Consider the following 6,753-nt stretch of genomic DNA (forward strand, 5'->3'; position numbering starts at 1 on the left):
GGGCCTGTCCTTTTCTGGCTCAGTCTGACAAACGGAATGGCGGCCGTGCCACCCGGATTGTTCAGCCATCTTAGCCCCGGGTTCTGATTGCTGCCTTATCAATCTGCCTGTGGACTGTCTAGAAAAATGGGAAGGATGAATGGTCGTGAAATAGATTCACTAGTCTGCTTGGCACCTTCCTCCTTTTCTATGCTCGGTTCGTGCACATGACGGCTGTTTATTTGGTCTGTGCAATTTTCAGGAACGTGAGGGGGTCAAGAAGGGGGTTTTAAGGCAAGCTGTCTACTTTTCCCTGGACGGTCTGCTTCCTAGCTGCATCTGTCTTAACACCGCAAATTACGTGCACGTTTTTAGGAGCGGGTGTTAGAGTCTTTTTAAAGACCACCATTCTTTTGGATTATTTTAGAAATAGAAACAAACACGTATTACCTGTCGTGCTTAAAATCAGGTTTATTTTCAGAACTTTCTTGGCGATGAGCTGTTCATTTTTCTTGGCCTGCTGACTTAGACCCATTTTCTAAGGTTTGCAGGTTTAATGCAGTGGTAATGGAAGGTTCATTGTTTATGGTCACAGAGGTGATAAGCAGCAGTGCTACTGTGTGTGTGTGTGTTTTATATTTGAACGAACTATTCAGAAGAATACCCATGGATAATGAAAGCACTTGTCATTGTTTGGTTTGGATTTTGTTTAGTTTAATCTTGTCTCACTGTCCCTACGTTATAGACCTCCTGCGGGAAGTGCCAGTGTCATTCATCTTTACGCCCCCCAGTAGGCCTAGATTGGTGTGTGTGCACAATAGGGTGGAATGATTGTTAGTTGAATACAATCTAAAGCATATTTTAAGTATTTCAACTCCGGTAAAAACCATATGTAGAAGTTGTGTAGTGGGGAGGGAAGACAAGAAGGAACACTAAAAACGTGCTTAGCTCAATTAGAAATTTAATTTCAGATTTTTACCAGTAGTTCCATTTATTTATTATTATCTAGAAAAGAAAATACATGAAATCACAAAATAGTCAAAATCTAGCTAGGAAATTAAAAAGGCTCTTTAAGAAAAATAAATGAATAAGACTACTGATCAAGCAAAGTGCTGAAGGAATACCTGCAATTTCTACTTCATAAGCACAAAAAGAGCAAAAGGAAAGATAATTGATAAACCTCTTTGTCTTACAAGCTTTGGAAATGATACATATCCCACTTCTCAAGCATTTTTGTTTTCGTTTTTTTTTTTTAATTTGAACAGGAGAAAATCCTGTGACACAGATAAACAAACAGACATAAAAATCCACACTGAAACAGGTAATATTCCCATGAAACAGAATATTAAGGCCTGAGAGGAAGAAGGCAGACTGAAGAAATCAGGCAACAGAATAGGGAAGTGGGAATATAACTGTGACTCTCAAACTGGCTTCATGCTCAGCGTGGTTGGTAGAGCTCATTGCCGGCAGAGGCATGGTTTTGTTGACCTTGATTTAGTGCATGAAATGTTAATATATTACATTAAAGATTCTTTGGCAGCATCTCTGCCTTCTTACCTAGGTAATATTTTTCTTCTTGCCTTCACCTCTGATCTAGTCCTTACCTATCCATATCTGTGACTTCCTTAAGGTATGTATAAAGGTATATAAACCCAGAGCTTGTTATATAACAAAGAGAAAATTAGGTAAATGCTTTAGTGTCCTTATCATTAGTATTCTTCATGCTTCTTACACTTGGGTTCCATTAAGTTTCCTGCAAAAGTGGGTATATAATTTTCACCAAGTGTAGAACAATTTTAAACATTATCTCCTCAAAGATATTTTTTTTCTGTCCTCTGTTCTCATTCCTGTGCCTTGAAAGCTCCAATTACACATATATTAGGCCATTTGAAGTTGTTCCACAGCTCACTGGTGCTCTGTTCATATTTTTGTCAGTCTTTTTTCTCTGTTTCACTTTGAGTTGTTTCTATCGCTTTGTCTTCAAATTCACTTTTCCCAGCATTTTCAAATCTGCTGTTAATCCCGTCAGTTATATTCTTCATCTCAGTCATTGTCATTTTCATCTTTAGAAATTTGATTTGGGTCTTTTTTTAAATTTCATCGTCCCCTCCGTTCCTGTAGCTTCTCGAATATATGGAATACAGTTGTAACCAAAGCAAGAGAAAATAAAGACCAGACAGGGAAGGGTCAGTGGGATTGAGAAGAGGGGGAGATTGAGGATTTATATGAGGAAATGTAATCAATGGCAGTTTAATCCTGACTAATATGCACAGTGGTGTCATGGAGAAGTCAGGGAAGGCTCTCAGGAGCCTGTATGAAAGATGGAGGGTGCTGCATCACTTCCCTTTCCCTTCTATTCCACTCTTTTGCCCCTCCCAACTTGAACATATGCTCCCCAAGATGCACTTGTCTTTTTGTTCACTGCTGAGTCTTTATACTTAAAACAGGTCCTGGCACAGTCAAGTTTTGCTGAACAAATGATTCCGATTTTGCAAATGTCGTCTCCAAGGATGATGGTATTGTCTGGACTCTGCCTGCTTTGGTGAAATTTCACTGCTTTGTGTGTGGTCTATATTCCAGTAGGGAGGACATCTATGTCCAAAGTTGAATTAATTCTCTGTACCTGCCCGTTCTGCTTATGCTAGTGTTTTGCAGCAAGTTCAGGGGTTAAAAGTGCGTCAGAGTAAAAGGTTTCATATATATATATGTATATATATATATACACACACACACATATATATATGTATATGTAAGAAGTCTGATCAGACATTCACTATGGGGCTTCCATATTGCACTCAAATAGACATAGAATGTCAGGACTGGAAGGGGCCTTTAATAATGATTGTAGTAACTAGTATTATTGAGAATCTAGTATGCATTAGAAACTCTGCTTCGTACTTTATATGGATTATTCATTTAATCTTCATAACAACTTTTTAATTTAATCTTTAAGCAACCAAATATCATTTTTATTTTTAATTTACAAATGAGAAACTTGATGCTCAGAAGTGTTGTACAACTTAAAAAGTTTCCACAGCTAGGAAACCACCTTCTTGGTTCTAATTGCAATTAAGGAGCCGGCGTTAGGGCTGAACATGAGCGCAAAAGCCCTGATGGTCCAGGGGCCAGTCCAGGAGAGGAAGATCTAAGGAAATCCCTTCTCCTGTGATACTCTTCTCATTTCCATGCTCCTGCTTGTACCTGCCCAATTGCTTGCTGGGCATACAGATGATAGCAGATCTCAGTGTACAGATACACAGTTCTCCCTTCACTTGATGTTCTAAATCTATCACCCAGAGAAGTATTTTAATAATAACTCTGAGTTAAAAGTAGATGGTGTCTGATCAGTCAGTCAACTCATGTCCCTTGGCATGAGAAAGTCAATGTCCAGTGACATTCTGGGATCTTAGGCATGAGCCCAAACCATGGATTCCAGATATGTGTGCTCCTAGCTGAGACCAAACTCATGGTTCCAGAGAACAGAAGGTCAGAGCACTAAAATGGGTGTATTAGAATTAAGCTGGCTTCCATCAGAAAGCTTCATATAAATATTACACCCAGCTCTATAAGACACTCAATGTTTGGTTTCTGAACCTATTAATATATAATGAGGATACGATGTAATTAATATCATTTGTTTTGATTTTCTGTTAAATCCGCTTTAGTAATAAGAATGCAAGGTAATTATTCAGAAAGGCTTTTCAACAAATGTCAGTTTTCATTGATTAAAAATCAAGTCAGTGCTTCATTTGAAATGATATTTACAAGCATGCTTTAAGCTGAAACGAATAATTATCAGGTTATTGAACTGCAAGTTATCTGCAAAGAATTGTCTACTTTTTTTTTTTTTTTATTTTGCACTAAGGCTTACTCTCAAATAATAATAGAGGACACACCAGAGGGTGTGGAGAAGAAATGCCATGCTTTTGCTTTATGGGATTTAATTTTCTTTACGTAATGTTGAAGGCGGCTTCCCGTTGGCTGTAGCATCTCCCCAAACTGAGGTTTTGGAGAACCAGAGCCAGACATGGTTGCTTGGGAGGCACTTGGAGCTGTTCATCATGCAGCAATCTGAAGTTTCTGTTTTCCTGGGGTCCTGCTGCTCTGAGTGGTGGTTGTGCCAAGCCAATGTGGGCATTTCTTTTCACTCGAAAATGGCTTTTTCTCCTACATATTTCTCTTTCGTTATTTCACATAAAACAATGGGAAAGTAGCCTGTCATCTGTTACTCAGAGTCGTGCTGAAGGTTATGTGAATTCACAGCCATTTGTTTTTCCAGTGACTAAAGAATGCACACAGCAACAACCCCAACAGTTTAGACTGCAGTGTATTCATATTTACAAATAGACGTGTACATATAAATCAAGTCACCAAAATTATGCACCGCATGGATTTTAAAATAATGTTCTTTGTGCGACTAACTCTTATTCAAAGCCCTCCAACAAAATGACAAAAATCCATTACTATATGCTTTCTTCATTTACTCACTCATTATCCTTTGTACCAAATACTCTTGTAGGTGCCTGAGATGTGGCAACAAAGAAGCCATCCAAAGTCCTTACCTGTGGACCTCACATGTGAGCCAGGGAGACTGCAGTAATGGACAAACATGTGAAATATGGAGTGTGTCAGGTGGTAGACGCCATCCAGGAAAATCAAGCAGAGGAGTAGATGCGGGAGCTGGGGCAGAGAAAGAGTTTCCGTTTGCATTTAGGTCAAGAGAAAAGCCACACTGAAAAGGTGATCACTGAGCAAAGCCTTGAAGAATGTGAGGGAGTGAGCCATATGGAAACCTGGAGGAAGAGCATTGTGGCATCTGGGAACAGAATGTGCAAAGGCCCTACTGTGGTGGGTGGCTGTGGAAGCAGGGAAAGGAGGACAGTGTAGCTGGCATAGGGTGCATGGGGAGGATAATAGTAGAAGAGACAGCAGATCTAATTGGGGACTTATTTAATGAAAATACCTAGTACCTGCCACCTCACATCTGTCATAAGAGATGTGTTATAATAACTTGAGTCTAGGAGGCTGTTGATCTGATGGGCAACTCATATCTTTCTTACAGATTCTTCCTCTGTGATGACTAGGAATTAAGCTACTGAATTACTGGCTATCACAATCTATTTTTTAAAAAAGATTTTATTATTTATTTATTTATTTATTTATTTATTTATTTATTTATCTATCAGAGAGAGAGAGAGAGAGAGTGCACAAGCAGGGGGAGTGGCAGGCAGAGGGAGTGGCAGGCAGAGGGAGAAGCAGGATTTCCACTGAGCAGGGAGCCCAATGTAGGCCTCAATCCCAGGACCCTGGGATCATGACCTGAGCCAAAGGCAGATGCTTAACTGACTGAGCCACCCAGGCATTCCTGGCTATCACAATCTAAATGGGACTAATCCTGCATCTCTGGGTTCTGGGACCTGGTCAGAATTTATTCCCACCCATGTCAACTAGGCCCACAAAGGTTGGCTTGTTTTTTTTGTTTTGTTTTGTTTTGTTTTTAAGAGATAGATTAACAGGGAGAAAAAATATCAGAGATGGGAAGAATGACCATTTTGTTGTAATTGAGAACAGTGTTGGTTACAGGTATATATGAGTTAGAGATGACAAGATTTTCAGACTTAATTCTGAGTTTACTCCTAAATTATGATATTTTGGTAATTGTCTTCATATGAAAACGGACTACAATTTTAAATGCTATATTCCTGATTCCTGACACTTGGAATGTTCTATCTCTTCCTTTGGCTTTTCTTGGGTTCTACTTAAATGGCAGGAGAAAGCCAAGTAACATGTTTGGCTGAATGGTTAGATTAAAGTGGTGGGTTGTGGAGAGAATTTGTTTGGTACTTACTTTGGCAAGGCCCTTACTAGGGCTTTGCACATTATCTTCTTTGGTCCTCAGGACTCTCTCTGAGGTAGATAGAGAAACTGCTTAATGTTCTAAGCAGTACCCTCTATGCTCTGACTCCATCACACATCTAGGAAAGGCGATTCCATTCACTGATAAGATACAGTATGCAAAAGAGTCAAATCAGGACCCACATGTATTAATGGTGGCTGGTGGGAACACTGATTCAAAATATTTCTTCATCTCATTGGAGAGAACACTGTCTCCAAGTTCCCTTAGGGATTGGAGCCATCATCTATCTCCAGTGTCAGAGGGCACTGCTTGCTTAGGTTACACATTGTAGTCAGCCAGAAATACAAATCTTGGGAATATCCAAGAACCCAACCAATAAATGATCAAAAAGTTTGCAGTTAGAGTAGATGAAAACCAGGAGAATGTGAAGACCCTTAGTAATTCTATGGCATCAGAATATTAAATTTCTATAATAACAAATTACGATATAATGAGGTCACATTAGTGGAATAAGAGGCCCAGATGCCTCAATGATTTAATCTCTCTCTCCACATAAGCTTGCATCAAACTTTAATGAGTATTTTGATTGATAACATATTTAGTTCAAAATAGGTCTTTGAAGACAGCTGTAAGAGTATTAACATTTAAAAGATGCTATGATAGAAATTTCATTAAGTAGCTGATAAGAAAAAAAATTACTGTATAAACCTGCCAGTGGCAGACATACTGCTATGACCCATCAATTCCTACTGAATAAAGGGACAGTAAAATATCTTTATTGGACTATTCTTTGAACACTATAGGAGCTCATTTTCTTTTCTTATGAAAAAGCCAATTGTGGAGACCCACAGGGCTGTGGCAAACTGAAGAAGGTCCCCTAAAGGGCCTATGTGCTGACTCACCCGCCCCAGGGGCCA

Source organism: Mirounga leonina, unplaced genomic scaffold (assembly GCF_011800145.1).
Source record: "Mirounga leonina isolate KUSES-001 unplaced genomic scaffold, KU_Mleo_1.0 Mir_165, whole genome shotgun sequence".
NCBI lineage: Eukaryota > Metazoa > Chordata > Mammalia > Carnivora > Phocidae > Mirounga > Mirounga leonina.